Source organism: Haliotis rubra, unplaced genomic scaffold (genome assembly GCF_003918875.1).
Source record: "Haliotis rubra isolate DU_JTF1 unplaced genomic scaffold, ASM391887v1 Scf140, whole genome shotgun sequence".
NCBI lineage: Eukaryota > Metazoa > Mollusca > Gastropoda > Lepetellida > Haliotidae > Haliotis > Haliotis rubra.
In genome coordinates this window covers 1,070,262-1,087,604 of record NW_025765337.1, presented here as the reverse complement: position 1 = coordinate 1,087,604, position 17,343 = coordinate 1,070,262, and the positions used below count along the sequence as shown (strand labels likewise).

The 17,343-nt window shown below is 40.6% G+C and overlaps 1 long non-coding RNA gene across 1 annotated transcript; it reads right to left on the bottom strand.

Annotated features, from left to right (window-relative positions):
- Positions 1-166: 166 nt before the first annotated feature.
- LOC124268848 lies at positions 167-16,992 on the bottom strand. The gene is made up of 5 exons (XR_006896360.1): positions 16,907-16,992; positions 15,639-15,735; positions 1,097-1,360; positions 540-688; positions 167-268 (listed from the first exon to the last, which is right to left on the bottom strand). It is a non-coding gene; the product is annotated as an uncharacterized LOC124268848 (long non-coding RNA).
- Between the last annotated feature and the right edge of the window lie 351 nt (positions 16,993-17,343).

Genomic DNA, 17,343 nt, shown 5'->3' with positions numbered 1-17,343 from the left:
GGTGCTGGGATAACAATGTGTGACGTGGTGGCTCTGTGTTCTCGACTGGCTTGTTACGGGTGCTGGGACAACAATGTGTGGCGTGGTGGCTCTGTGTTCTCGACTGGCTTGTTACGGGTGCTGGGACAACAATGTGTGGCGTGGTGGCTCTGTGTTCTCGACTGGCTTGTTACGGGTGCTGGGACAACAATGTGTTGCGTGGTGGCCCTGTGTTCTCGACTCTACCTGGCTTGGTTACACACCGCTGTCAGCAGTCTTCCAACATAGTCTGAATAAAAAATAAACAGGTGAAAATCTAATTCAACTGTCTCTGTAAGTATTTTTTTCTAATCATTTAAATGTGAAACATGAATGTGAAATGGACTGGTACCCTTTACCGTAAATAAAACAACAATTCAACTAAAACGAACAGGTCAGATGATTATAAACTTCTTTATTGTGGTATTGTCTCAATCACAAATTTTCTGATTACAATTCATATGAAAAAGATTTTGATAACCGGTTTAACATTACGAGGGTAATAAATTGTACACACATACCATAAGTCATGTTACTTGCTGCTTTTGTCAGCACATGTTGTCCCTTCCTATATTTCTTGTATGTAATCCTGAACTTTAACTCTCCATTGTCATCACGAGCTTGAGGTCGGGCTCCAGTTTCCTTGAAATGCATTGTTTTCAAGTACAACCTGCAAAATATGTAAAGGAAAATGTAACTCATAATCCTAACAATAGTAGAAAATATTCATTTTACCTATTTGAAATAACATTCTTAACATCGAGTCAGGATGAAGACAGTGTAAATTGTGACATGAAATAAAGTCAATTGGCCTGATTCAGTTCATGGTACTTTTATTCAATTTTGTTCTAACCTGGAAAGCATGCCCGTGTAGGAGAAACCTACCATCTTGGGGGCGAAGTTGATAATGACCCGGTGGAAGCTTTCCACTGCCGACGTTTGATACTGCGGGGAGATCTTCCTGACGTCTTTCAAGAATCGTGGATTTTCTAACAAAAGGCCAAGTTTCTCTGCAACTTGGTGCCTGAACCATATAATTACTTATATTAGTACCAAATAATATATCATCAATACACACCACATTTCAACCACTTCTTTTGGGGAGCCTCACTTCCTTCCTTCCAGGGGATGCTGGCATTCTGTGACCCTTGCTCCGTGACCCACACATGGATGTTTTGAACGTGGTTGATGACGGAGCGCTACTTCTCTAGTACCAGCTCCGGATCTCTAGGAGGGCTGGACGCGACACACCAGTAAAGGTGGTCGATAATGCTAGTGATCCAAGGGCTCAGTGCTTCACAGTCTTTCTCCTTGGCTAAAGCTTCCAGCTTCGTTCGGAGACCTACAGCAAGAAGACAGTTTACGTCAGCAGTAGCGAAAGAAATTCCTTATTCGTTGGTCATCCATAAATAATGAAATTATGTTTGAACCATATTTCCTCCAGTAAGCGCTGACATCCCAAATTTTAATCAAATCATTGCCAGACCCCCTAACAAGACGTTCCACAAGTATTTTTACAGAGTTGAATTAGAGTTGAAACATTTAGCGTTTTCAAACAAAAACGCTTAGAAATAAAGTCTCATCGTGTATATAGTCATGTGTATATAGTCATGTGCCATGTTCAATCTTTAGTGCATTGAGCATGCATTTGTGTATACTTGCAATTTGCAACAAAATATTCAGTATTACTAAACTCATGGGCCAAAGAAAGTATAGGACTCTAAAAAAAAAAATGTTTTCACTGTCATTGACATGGTTATGAGAATTAGGCATGCTGGCAATGTTGGCCCCACTACTGGGAAGGGAAATACACCGCCAAAACGCAACACGTTTGAACGGTGAGAGTGATGACGTCACAAATGTGGAGAGCATGTTCCATGCTCCTAGCACGTAATGCACGTGCAAAGTTTCGGTATAAATGCGATGCATCGGTCCCGTCATATTACAGCTGCTGAAAACACATGGAAAATATACCACGACTGACGCCAGAACAGAGAGAGATGGCCATAGGGATGTCCGATATGGGAGCCACGAACGTCAGAATTGCAAGAAGATTTGGTTTTACGCCACTGACGATATCAAGACTCCTCCAACGATTCAGACAGACGGGTCGAACACAGGACAGGCCGAGGAGTGGACGTCCACGTGTAACCAGCGCACGTGAAGATCACCATATACGCCTGATACACCTCCGAAATCGATTTGTTACGGCAACGTCAACGGCCGAAACAGCGTTGGGACGTCGGATCAGTCGAAGGACTGTCCTCAGACGTTTGAGAGCAGGTGGAATACGTTGCTATCGACCATTCCATGGAATGAGACTAACTCAACCACATCGACTTGACAGACTGCAATGGGCAAGACGAGTATACCGCTGGCAAGTATATGATTGGCGTAGGGTCCTCTTCACCGATGAAAGTCGGTTTTGTCTGCACAAAAATGACGGCCTACAGAGAGTTTACAGGCGACGGCGTGAACGCATGCATTCAAGAAGTCCATGCCTATGGTGGAGGTGGTATGGGGTGGGGTGGCATTATTGGCGACCAAACGACACCCTTGGTCGTTATTCAGGGGAATCTCAATGCTAATGAGTACCGAAATCAAGTCTTGCAGCCTGTCGTCTTACCTTTCTTGAACAATCCACCAAATGGTGTATTGTTTCAGCAAGACAATGCAACTCACCGTACAGCAATAGCGACGAGAAACTTTCTTAATCAGAATAACGTTAACGTTCTACCCTGGTCTTCTCGATCACCAGGTATGAATCCGATCGAGCATTTGTGGGATCATTTGGGAAGACAAATTCGTGCGACGATGTGCACGAGCGTGCATCGAGGCTGCTGGCGGACACACACGCTACTGACGTTGTGATCGTTCTGGAACAAACTTTTCTGTCTTTTGTGTGCGCAATTCGTCAAAGGAATATCATTGTAATTTGATATTTACCCCCTGACTGTTTGAATGTCAATGTCACCTTTCAGTTCTTTCAACCAGGTGATGATTTGTACACACAGCAAAGTGCAAATGAAGTTGCTACAAATTACATCTATTACATAATCCAAATCTGGTGTTGTTTCTGTTTAACTGATCTTCAAAATGACCTATACTTTCTTTTGCCCATGAGTTTTGTTGATCTGTGGATGCCCAGAAAACTTGTATATGCTTGCAAATGTATGTTTTCAAGGCATTTAAACCCTTAAATACCCAACACCTCAGAATACTATAGACATTTTAAAACTTAAACAAACTACGCTAAACAGTTATGAGAGCCGTCTTAGCTATTAGAGACTAAGATAGTTTATAGAGTGAGAGTGAAGTATCTAGAAAATAGCATACATATGATGAAACTTTAATTGGAGCAAGTTTGTAGTACAACTTTCCCGTCCTAGAAGGTCTGCCTCCATGTTTAAATACAACAATACTTGTCTTGTATATATTTAGTTAAAGACTCCATGTTTCGCAGTAATTCTCAAAAATATCAAATTGCCTTTGGAGTCCAATTGTAGAAGAAACAGCTCGAGTAAGTCAGGGAATATCTGGGCCCGAATATCTGAACGCCATTTGTACAAAAGGACGTGATTTCGTCCACCAATTCATTGATGAAAAATGAAAAATATAAAACATCAATGTTAGAGAATAACCTATTTCTATTTTCAGGTGGGCGTTCAAAGCAAAATATGATTAAAAAACGCCAGGTGTTCACAGAAAGTTAATTTATGAAAGTCTAACATAATGCAGAAACATAAGAATTCTTGTCTGGAAAGTGGGCCGTTGTCAATATCCCCTATGTAAAATGTAATGTTGGGTACATCAGCTGAGAATATTGGTATCTGGAACGGCTACTGTGGACGTGGACACCCTTAATCAATTATGCACACGTAGTTGTGGAGTTTTAAGTAATGCCTGTGTTTGATTATCATCTGTCATACAATCGTTTCCATGTAGAAATAAATTGTAAATAATATGATATATAACATTCAAAAACAAGGAATTAGTTTATACATTTAACCGGGTATTAACGAACAACAAAGCACATGTGATATAATTTACCACAAATCACAAATCACTACAAAGGTTATTCACTGTCAGCACAGAGTTGCGGTACAACAGCCAAGGCCCTATCCGCTTCACTGAAACAGTGGGTAAGCTTCCAGCCTGAGTACAGATTATCTCCACACAACTGCTGGTCGTCTCATAATTTGAGATGTTATGTGAGGAAGCAAGTGTAACCGGGATAGTGTTTGGTTGTCAATACGTCCAGGACAGTGGTTTGGGGGTGGGACTTTATTCCCCTTTTAATAACAACACCCTGAAACAACACATGATTCAATAAATACAAAGTCATTATCTGTACATGAGATTTAAAATCCGCCATTACATCTGTTAGATGAAACACCATAATACACATTCTAGTTACATAGACTACAAGGGGCGATCACTCCTTGATGTACTGATTACATATACATGACATAAATATGGTTAGGGCATATGAGTCCTATAAACATGCCCAGATAGAATATATGAACGACGCAATGCTACATAAACATTTCTAACAAGCACAAAGTAATGCCTGTCCGGTGAATAGCACAAGGGTGCAGAGTACAGCCCCGTCAAGCCGCCAATCCAGTCAAGCGTACGTATAATCTGTGTAAACAATAACCAACGTTAAAGCTGCGATAACTCAAACTATATATATCTTCTAACATTTCAAAACCTAGGATATAATATAGCCAGTTCAAACTAATATCACATTCATACTTACATTCACATATACACTATCCTTTCTCACATTTATAAAATCAACCAATCAAACGTCCAATTACGCAACGATTCGTTCATAGGAAAATGGAAACACTTTATTCAACTAGATAACTTATTTGGATACTTTCATACTAAATATTATGCACTGGAATTTTATTGGGATATAATTTAGTTAAGTGACTGGTTCAACCTAATTTGTACACTTACACACAAGTTACAGTTGATATTTACACACAAGTTACAGCTCATATTTACACACAAGTTAAAGCTTATATTAACACACACGTTACAGTTGATATTAACACACACGTTACAGTTTATATTAACACACAAGTTACAGTTGATATTTACACATAAGTTACAGTTGATATTAACACACAAGTTACAGCTTATATTAACACACAAGTTACAGTTTATATTAACACATACGCTGAAGTTTATATCAACACAAGTTACAGCTTATATTAACACACAAGTTACAGCTTATATTAACACATAACTTACAGCTTATATTTATACATAAGTTACAGCTTATATTTACACACAAGTTAAAGCTTATATTAACACACAAGTTACAGTTGATATTAACACACACGTTACAGTTTATATTAACACATAAGTTACAGCTTATATTTACACATAAGTTACAGTTGATGTTAACACACACGTTACAGTTGATATTAACACACAAGTTACAGCTTATTTGGATACTTTCATACTAAATATTATGCACTAAAATTTTATTGGGATATAATTTAGCTAAGTGACTGGTTCAACCTAATTTGTACACTTACACACAAGTTACAGTTGATATTTACACACAAGTTACAGTTGATATTAACATTAAGCTTATATTAACACACAAGTTACAGTTGATATTAACACACACGTTACAGTTGATATTAACACATACGTTACAGCTTATATCAACATAAGTTACAGCTTATATTAACACACAAGTTACAGTTGATATTAACACACACGTTACAGTTTATATTAACACACAAGTTACAGTTTATATTAACACATAACTTACAGCTTATATTTACACATAAGTTACAGCTTATATTTACACACAAGTTAAAGCTTATATTAACACACAAGTTACAGTTGATATTAACACACACGTTACAGTTTATATTAACACATAAGTTACAGCTTATATTTACACATAAGTTACAGTTGATGTTAACACACACGTTACAGTTGATATTAACACACAAGTTACAGCTTATTTGGATACTATCATACTAAATATTATGCACTAAAATTTTATTGGGATATAATTTAGCTAAGTGACTGGTTCAACCTAATTTGTACACTTACACACAAGTTACAGTTGATATTTACACACAAGTTACAGTTGATATTAACATTAAGCTGTTTATTAACACACAAGTTACAGTTGATATTAACACACACGTTACAGTTGATATCAACACATACGTTACAGCTTATATCAACATAAGTTACAGCTTATATTAACACACAAGTTACAGTTTATATTAACACACACGTTACAGTTTATATTAACACACAAGTTACAGTTTATATTAACACATAACTTACAGCTTATATTTATACATAAGTTACATCTTATATTTACACACAAGTTAAAGCTTATATTAACACACAAGTTACAGTTGATATTAACACACACGTTACAGTTTATATTAACAGATAAGTTACAGCTTATATTTACACATAAGTTGCAGTTGATGTTAACACACACGTTACAGTTGATATTAACACACAAGTTACAGCTTATTTGGATACTTTCATACTAAATATTATGCACTAACATATTATTGGGATATAATTTAGCTAAGTGACTGGTTCAACCTAATTTTTACACTTACACACAAGTTACAGTTGATATTTACACACAAGTTACAGTTGATATTAACATTAAGCTTATATTAACACACAAGTTACAGTTGATATTAACACACACGTTACAGTTGATATTCACACATAAGTTACAGCTTATATTTACACATAAGTTACAGCTTATATTAACACACAAGTTACAGTTGATATTAACACACACGTTACAGCTTATATTAACACACAAGTTACAGTTGATATTAACACACACGTTACAGTTTATATTAACACACAAGTTACAGGTGATATTAGCACATACGTTACAGCTTATTTTTACACATAAGTTACAGCTTATATTAACACACAAGTTACAGTTTATATTTACACACAAGTTACAGTTGATATTAACACACAAGTTACAGTTTATATTAACACATGGGTTACAGCTTATATTTACACATGAGTTACAGCTTATATTAACACACAAGTTACAGTTGATATTAACACACACGTTACAGTTTATATTAACACACAAGTTACAGGTGATATTAACACATACGTTACAGCTTATTTTTACACATAAGTTACAGCTTATATTAAACACAAGTTACAGTTTATATTTACACACAAGTTACAGTTGATATTAACACAAGTTACAGTTGATATTAACACATAAGTTACAGCTTATATTAACACATAACTTACAGCTTATATTTACACATAAGTTACAGCTTATATTTACACACAAGTTAAAGCTTATATTAACACACAAGTTACAGTTGATATTAACACACACGTTACAGTTTATATTAACACATAAGTTACAGCTTATATTTACACATAAGTTACAGTTGATGTTAACACACACGTTACAGTTGATATTAACACACAAGTTACAGCTTATTTGGATTCTTTCATACTAAATATTATGCACTAAAATTATTTTGGGATATAATTTAGCTAAGTGACTGGTTCAACCTAATTTGTACACTTACACACAAGTTACAGTTGATATTTACACACAAGTTACAGTTGATATTAACATTAAGCTTATATTAACACACACGTTACAGTTGATATTAACACACACGTTACAGTTGATATTCACACATAAGTTACAGCTTATATTTACACATAAGATACAGCTTATATTAACACACAAGTTACAGTTGATATTAACACACACGTTACAGTTTATATTAACACACAAGTTACAGGTGATATTAACACATACGTTACAGCTTATTTTTACACATAAGTTACAGCTTATATTAACACACAAGTTACAGTTTATATTTACACACAAGTTACAGTTGATATTAACACAAGTTACAGTTGACATTAACTCATACGTTACAGATTATTTTTACACATAAGCTACAGCTTAAATTTACACATAAGTTACAGCTTATATTTACACACAAGTTGCAGTTGATATTAACACATACGTTACAGCTTATATAGTAAGCAGCAAAAGAAACGTCAGTTTGGAAGTTTCCTTCGCATAAACGAATAACTGTAAACTCATTTAATGTTTTGATTGTATATTTTTGACAACATCTCCAACTTTATCTGAGCAAAGACATTCCTTCCCAAACTCCGAATGAAACCCAGGAAATGGTCTCAAAAATGCAACCTGATCTCGGAGATGGTACGGTGTTCTCCATGTTTTTTAAGCAACTCATGCTGCACGTGCTGTTCACAAGGACCAGCCCTTTAAAATGCACCCTCAAACCTGGTTGAAACATTCACATTACAACGTCAGCAGGATGCCGCAACTCACGACAGTTCAGAGGTACCAGGCGCTAGGAAGACTTGAAGCTGGCCACACTGCACAAGCCGTTGCCAATCACTTCCAGGTCAACGTTCGGACCATCTACAGGCTGCAGCAACGTTTTCAGGCCACCAACACCACAGATGATGAGTTATGGACCTTAGTCCAGGGAGAGGAGGCGGCATCACAGTGGTGCGCTACATCGACCAAGCTCTCAGATCCCACGTCATACCACATTTCGCATGTCACCGGAACAACACTTTCCAGCATGATAACGCACGGGCCCGTACTGCCAGAGCTACACGGGACTTCCTACAGCAGAACGGTGTCAACATTATGCAGTGGCCAGCCCTTAGTCCTGATTTAAACCCAATTGAACATATTTGGGATGAAATTCAGAAGAGACTGAATAATGTCACACCAAGGCCGAACAAAGCCGATGTATTGCGCCAGGCCTTTATCAGAGTGTGGTTCCAGGTGCCAATAGCCTTCATCAATCGATTGGTGCACTACATGCATAGACGCTGTGCTGCAGTTGCAGTTATTGCCGCTCGTGTTGGTCACACCAGATACTGAAGTTAAAGGTCTGAATGGACTGCAAACGTTCACGTCATGTCTTGAAATTGAATAATTGAGTTATTCATTGATGTGTCAAGATATTGTACACAAAAAATGTTTTTGATCCGCTTATTATGTCCATTTCTGTCATGATTTGATTACAGTTCCTATCTTATTTTGAATTCGTACTGACGTTTTTGTGCTGCTGAGTATATTTACACATAAACATTAACAATATAGCATTTAAAGGTATACTGACTATTTGATTGAATATAAAAGATTAAACTGACCTGTGGTTATGTTTTAAAGTGAAAAGATCCCAACACAGAAAAAAAGGGGGCAAGGTTTGAATGATCCAATCAAATTGGATCAAATAAGGGCACATAATAATGTAGTGACCCTACCTAACCACCCTTAATTTAACTAAAAAGACACTGATTATAAAGCAAACACACACACACCCCTTTCCCCTTGCTCACTTTTTCTCCCCCTCCCCTTGACGACATCTGTCTGGAAGGACCAATTGCTCCTGGTCAAGTCCATCCAAGCAGATAACTCTGTATAACACGCCCCTCTTCAGCCTGAAGTGGTGGTAATTCTTCAGCAATGTAGTCATCTCCTTGTCCCCGATGTAGTGAAATCGATCTGGCCCAGTCCTGTTTGTGAGACGTTGAATGACGTCAACTTGGGTAGGGTCCTTGGCTTGTAATCTCCTCCAATCCCCTGCATAATGACATCAAGGCCTCTCTGTAATTCATCCCATGCAAGTCCCTCTATCTCCACTTGGTCGAGAAGTGTGGTCGAGTCTACTGGCAGACCAGGTCGTGGACCCTGAAGCTTGACTGGCTGTATCTCGCACAGTAAAGATCTGGGTGGTTCTACAACTGTCGTGGTTGTAATATTGGTGACATGAACCTCTATGGCATCTGTTCTTCTTCAATCATATGAAATGAGAGTAGGGGCTATATCAACATCATCTGGCAGATACGAGTGCAGAGCTGGTAGAGGGCACAGGCGGTTGGTGACCTGTGTCCCCTTACAAATCCGCTGTCTGTAAAAACCTGTGTCCGTGAGACTTCCTACCATCATCACGTATACATCTCAACACGTTGGTTCCAAGTAAAGCTGGTATGCGAGCATTGTACCTTGTATCTGGTACAATCAGGAATATGCAGTGTTCTTCCATCATCCAGTGGCGCTATGGGGATATGCTGCAAGTGTTGAAGATAGAATGATTCTGAGATTACTGATACTGTGGCTCCTGTGTCCAACAAGGCGCTAACTGGTACACTGTCAATGGTAATCTCCACTTCATTGGCCTTCCCAACTAATCTTCCTGGTACCTGCTTATCCTTAGGGCTCCCAAGTACACCTATAAGTGGCCCTTCCCCATAGGCCTGGGAAAGTTTAAAGGGTGCCTGAGATGATCCAATCTGACTCGACATCCACGCGCAATATGGCCAAGATATCCACACCGATAACATCGAGGTGGTCCGTGTCCTTGCCTTTGTGTGTAACTGTTTGGGTATGACCCAGGTAATGACCCAGGTCCATCAGTCTTGGTTGCTGTTGATCATCTGTAAACTGTCTAGAAGATCCAAACGGAGGTTGAGGTGGGAAATATCTGTCCTGTGCTTGCATAGTGTGACTGGGAGAAGCATCGTCCACTTTGAAACGTTTCCAGGACGTATATCGCTTCTCATACTGTCCTGCTTCTGTTGCCACTGGTCACATGAGGACTGCTTCATATACTGTCCTGCTTCTGTTGCCACTGGTCACATGAGGACTGCTTCATACACTGTCCTGCTTCTGTTGCCACTGGTCACATGAGGACTGCTTCATACACTGTCCTGCTTCTGTTGCCACTGGTCACATGAGGACTGCTTCATACACTGTCCTGCTTCTGTTGCCACTGGTCACATGAGGACTGACTGTCCTGCTTCTGTTGCCACTGGTCACATGAGGACTGCTTCATACACTGTCCTGCTTCTGTTGCCACTGGTCACATGAGGACTGCTTCATATACTGTCCTGCTTCTGTTGCCACTGGTCACATGAGGACTGCTTCATACACTGTCCTGCTTCTGTTGCCACTGGTCACATGAGGACTGCTTCATACACTGTCCTGCTTCTGTTGCCACTGGTCACATGAGGACTGCTTCATACACTGTCCTGCTTCTGTTGTCACTGGTCACATGAGGACTGCTTCATACACTGTCCTGCTTCTGTTGTCACTGGTCACATGAGGACTGCTTCATACACTGTCCTGCTTCTGTTGTCACTGGTCACATGAGGACTGCTTCATACACTGTCCTGCTTCTGTTGTCACTGGTCACATGAGGACTGCTTCATACACTGTCCTGCTTCTGTTGTCACTGGTCACATGAACACTGCTTCATATACTGTCCTGCTTCTGTTGCCACTGGTCACATGAGGACTGCTTCATACACTGTCCTGCTTCTGATGTCACTGGTCACATGAACACTGCTTCATATACTGTCCTGCTTCTGATGTCACTGGTCACATGAGGACTGCTTCATATACTGTCCTGCTTCTGTTGTCACTGGTCACATGAACACTGCTTCATATACTGTCCTGCTTCTGATGTCACTGGTCACATGAGGACTGCTTCATACACTGTCCTGCTTCTGATGTCACTGGTCACATGAACACTGCTTCATAAACTGTCCTGCTTCTGATGTCACTGGTCACATGAACACTGCTTCATATACTGTCCTGCTTCTGATGTCACTGGTCACATGAGGACTGCTTCATATACTGTCCTGCTTCTTTTGTCACTGGTCACACGAACACTGCTTCATATATTGCCCTGCTTCTGATGTCACTGGTCACACGAACACTGCTTCATAAACTGTCCTGCTTCTGATGTCACTGGTCACATGAACACTGCTTCATATACTGTCCTGCTTCTGATGTCACTGGTCATATGAGGACAGCTTCATATACTGTCCTGATTCTGTTGTCACTGGTCACATGAACAATGCTTCATATATTGCCCTGCTTCTGATGTCACTGGTCACACGAACACTGCTTCATAAACTGTCCTGCTTCTGATGTCACTGGTCACATGAACAATGCTTCATATATTGCCCTGCTTCTGATGTCACTGGTCACACGAACACTGCTTCATAAACTGTCCTGCTTCTGATGTCACTGGTCACATGAACACTGCTTCATATACTGTCCTAATTCTGATGTCACTGGTCACACGAACACTGCTTCATATACTGTCCTGCTTCTGTTGTCACTGGTCACATGAACACTGCTTCATATACTGTCCTGCTTCTGATGTCACTGGTCACACGAACACTGCTTCATAAACTGTTCTGCTTCTGATGTCACTGGTCACATGAACACTGCTTCATATACTGTCCTGCTTCTGATGTCACTGGTCACATGAACACTGCTTCATATACTGTCCTGATTCTGTTGTCACTGGTCACACGAACACTGCTTCATATATTGCCCTGCTTCTGATGTCACTGGTCACACGAACACTGCTTCATAAACTGTCCTGCTTCTGATGTCACTGGTCACATGAACACTGCTTCATATACTGTCCTGATTCTGTTGTCACTGGTCACATGAACACTGCTTCATATACTGTCCTGCTTCTGTTGTCACTGGTCATATGAGGACAGCTTCATATACTGTCCTGCTTCTGTTGTCACTGGTCACATGAGGACTGCTTCATATACTGTCCTGATTCTGTTGTCACTGGTCACATGAACACTGCTTCATATACTGTCCTGCTTCTGTTGTCACTGGTCACATGAGGACTGCTTCATATACTGTCCTGATTCTGATGTCACTGGTTATATGAGGACAGCTTCATATACTGCCCTGATTCTGTTGTCACTGGTCACATGAACACTGCTTCATATACTGTCCTGCTTCTGTTGTCACTGGTCACATGAACAATGCTTCATATACTGCCCTGATTCTTTTGTCACTGGTCACATGAACACTGCTTCTCATACTGTCCTGGCTAGTTATTCTCAAAACGTTCGTAGCCCTACAAACTTCGTAAGCCCATTCTTAACACAATAGCTACGATCAAAGTTAAGAATTCTTAGGGCTACGAACGTTTAGAGAATAAGGGCCCTGCTTCTTCACTGGTCACATGAACACTGCTTCATATACTGTCCTGTTTCTGATGTCACTGGTCACACGAACATTGCTTCTCATACTGTGCTGCTTCTGATGTCACTGGTTACATGAGGACTGGGTAAAAGGTAATTTGTGAATATCTATAAAAACACCTCATATCTTTTATCAGTGTCAAGGTAAATGATCTATCCACCCAAGATGGAAATCAAATTCATATGTGGTTCTGTACATATACATTCAAAGTAATGGGAGTCTCTGCACAACATGGATGATGTTGATTTTCCAGTCATGGGTTTCCCTTTATGTGGAGCACTGTCCCGTTACGTTCAGTAGCTATACAGTAACTACGCGTACATTTACATTCTGCACTTTTCAAACACGGTTAAAGTCCGACTGTCGCAATGTGCAAACAGCGGGATCGGGTGGTTGGGTTTGCAAAATTGGTTGATGCATATCGTTGTAAACCGATGTTCCTGAAGTCAATCACTAGAATGCCTACTCCCGACTCGTCTGTGTACAGACTGTTGTCAGTATAACAGCAACAGTGTGAGTGTGGTAATAGTTTCAAAAGAAGTACTTATGGAAAATGTGGGAATTGTGAGTGTAACTGTTAGAACAAGACTTACTACAACTTTCGACATTTACTGGTGTCACCACCGAATATCAGTGACCCATTGATTTAGCAACGTCCGTGTATTCACACTATAGCAGATCATGGAGACTGAACGCTTAGATCCCCATCCAACGAATATCCTTGAGAAATGATGCCGGTTCACATAAAACCCCTCCTCTCGAAAAGACAAGTACAATCCTCTCCCGAAACAAAAAGGACGAAGTAAAATGAGAATATTATCACGTTTGTTTTATTATTGCAATGGTAGAGTAACATACATGTATTCTAGTGCGTTATTCTTCCTGACAAAATGACTTTATAGCGCTCGTCTACTGAGACCCCGTGGGTAACATTGATACCCTACTGAGACCCTGTGTTTAACGTTCATGCCCTACTGAGACCCCATATACAGCCTTTGTATTGCTGTATCTCCTCAATGCCAAGTGTCAAAAACGCCAAGGACACATACTACCCCGGCTCGGTAAAAGGACTTAACGGTCAGTGTGACAAGGCATTTAACAACAATACTCTCATCACATGATTTGACAACTTCATTTAACCGGCTACAACCGGCTCTAGCCGGTACTACAAACAACTAGCAAAACATGTACGAGAGTAGGCTACAGTGTTGTGTTGGTATACACATCAAGCTCATGCTACACAGAGTGGCGTGTTGCTAAAATTAGACAGTTGTTTATATTCATGTGTCAGCCGTTCCGTACGGGATGAGTTGGTAGGTGAAACTACATTGTTTGAGATGTGCAATGGTATAGTTGGTATTATAAGGGTCTCATACTGACAACGCACGATCTGGTTCCAAGGTTAGCGTGAGAGATGTCCATCACGACACCTCGTATCACTCTGTGAGTAGGCAACAAAACGATGACGATATATAAGTGTGTGACTGTCATATCTGTGTGACTATTAGATATGTGTGTAGACCCTGTGTTTAACGTTGATACCCCACTGAGACCCACTCTTAATCTGTGTTACTGTCAGATCTTTAAATTGTGACTTTCAGATGTGTGTGACTGTTAGATGTGTGTGACTGCCAGATGTGTGTGACTGCCAGAAGTGTGTGGCTGTTAGATGTGTGTGACTGTTAGATCTGTGTGACTGTCAGATGTGTGTGACTGTTAGATGTGTGTCAATGTCAGATGTGTGTGACTGTTAGATCTGTGTGACTGTCAGATGTGTGTGACTGTTAGATGTGTGTGAATGTCAGATGTGTGTGACGGTTAGATGTGTGTGACTGCCAGATGTGTGTGACTGTTAGATGTGTGTGACTGCCAGAAGTGTGTGGCTGTTAGATGTGTGTGACTGTTAGATCTGTGTGACTGTCAGATGTGTGTGACTGTTAGATGTGTGTCAATGTCAGATGTGTGTGACTGTTAGATCTGTGTGACTGTCAGATGTGTGTGACAGTTAGATGTGTGTGAATGTCAGATGTGTGTGACGGTCAGATCTGTGTGACTGTCAGATGTGTGTGACTGTTAGATGTGTGTGAATGTCAGATGTGTGTGACTGTTAGATGTGTGTGAATGCTAGATGTGTGTTACTGTCAGATGTGTGTGACTGTCAGATGTGTGTGACTGTTCGATGTGTGTGACTGTTCGATCTGTGTGACTGTCAGATGTGTGTGACTGTTAGATCTGTGTGACTGTCAGATCAGTGTGACTGTCAGATCAGAGTGACTGTTAGATCAGTGTGACTGTCCGATCTGTGTGACTGTCAGAGCACCTTACATGCGTTATTGACGTACGTGTCACTGGGATCAGTGTGACTGTCAGAGCACCTTACATGCGTTATTGACGTACGTGTCACTGGGCATTTCTACCGTGACAACATCCTGGAGGCATACGTGGTGCCCGCCGACAGTCACGTAGTTTAGTGTTTCTGACACACTGGGGTCGTAGTGTTTCTGAGTGCCTCCAACAGGAGAATATTACAACCTTACCGTGGTCAGCACTCAGTCCAGACTTGTCATCCATGTCTGGGATATCCCTTGACGGCGCTTACGTCACCGCCAACGACCACCGACCACGACCTTGGTCCTGCAGGAACAAAGACATGAAATGAATCAAAATGACATGTGACGTTTAAATAGGATCATGCCTCTTTAATTCCGGGAATCTCCTGAGAATAGAGGCGGAATCACGCAATATTAATGAGGTTGACTTTTCACGGCTGGTAAGGAGTATTAAGCATGTATTAAAATGAGAGAGAGAAGAGAGAGAGAGAGAGAGAGAGAGAGAGAGAGAGAGAGAGAAGAGAGAGAGAGAGAGAGAGAGAAGAGAGAGAGAGAGAGAGAGAGAGAGAGAGAGAGAAGAGAGAGAGAGAAGAGAGAGAGAGAGAGAGAGAGATTCCGGGATCTCCTGAGAGAGAGGAGGAGAGAGAAGAGAGATTAGAGAGAGAGAGAGGTAGAGAGAGAGAGAAGAGAGAGAGAGAGAGAGAGAGAGAGAGAGAGAGAGAGAGAGAGAGAGAGAGAGAGAGAGAGAGAGAGAGAGAGAGAGAGAGAGAGAGAGAGAGAGAGAGAGAGAGAGAGAGAGAGAGAGAGAGAGAGAGAGAGAGAGAGAGAGAGAGAGAGAGACACACCGGCTGTGTTGGGAGTATGGGAGTACATATATTGTGCAATGTGGGTGAGGACGCTAACTGCCAGGCAATTTGATGTGTTAAATATTCCCCCACTGCTGACAATGTGTCCCTCGCGTGGTCACATGAGGTCATTATCACATTGTCAGTTCCATGTTGAACGAATATAAACATTATTTCACTTCCGAATTACGAACAGGTATCAAGAAATCAATGTAGCATAAACATTGACAGCTTGGCACAATCGCTGATGGTTTCAGATCGACTGGAATTCTACCTGAGGATGATTCAGAGGACACGACGACAGAAGGAACTTGTCCAGTGTGGTAACAGCCACAGGGAGTGCATCTATTGTTGCTGTGTGGAAACCTTCCTGGTGAAGTCACTAACCATGACTCGATCTGAAGGTGAACTTTCCCAATAGGTAAAATTTCAAAAAAGACTGGAGAGAAGTGTGGAAGTTTCTGTCACGTGACTACTGCAATGTCGCAAGTTTTGTCATATTACATGAACAGTGGCACCTCTGTCGACTCCGGGATGTATGTCGATAGAAACAGGTGCTTGAGTTGTTATAATCATATGAGATATCGCGGATTTAACTTTAAGTCGTATCACATTATATTATTGTTTTACCTGGTGTTGTGGCAATCCAACCTTTTCAAGTGAATCCACCGATTCAAACCCACAGTCATCTGGCAGTGCGATATTGCCCTGACGGCCACAGGCGGTGCGTAACGCCAACACATACGTATGACGTGTTACTATTAATAGAATGTCTAAGTCTGTCAATGTCGTGTTGCCTTCTGTCAGTGATACAGACAAAAACTTTTTGTTTACATCTCGTGAATATGTCTCTGCATCCTACTGAGATATGGCCAGTTGCTGACGTTGATACGAATGTTGTATTTGAGGGTATACATACATATTGATATGTGTGATCACCCACCTGGCTGCTTACATCAGTGACATGTACGGCCTCAGTACCCCACCCAGTGTATTAAAGGAGGGAGCCCCCAACCTGACCATTACTATCGAGTGTGCTTTCTAACTGTTCGTTTTTAATGCTACAG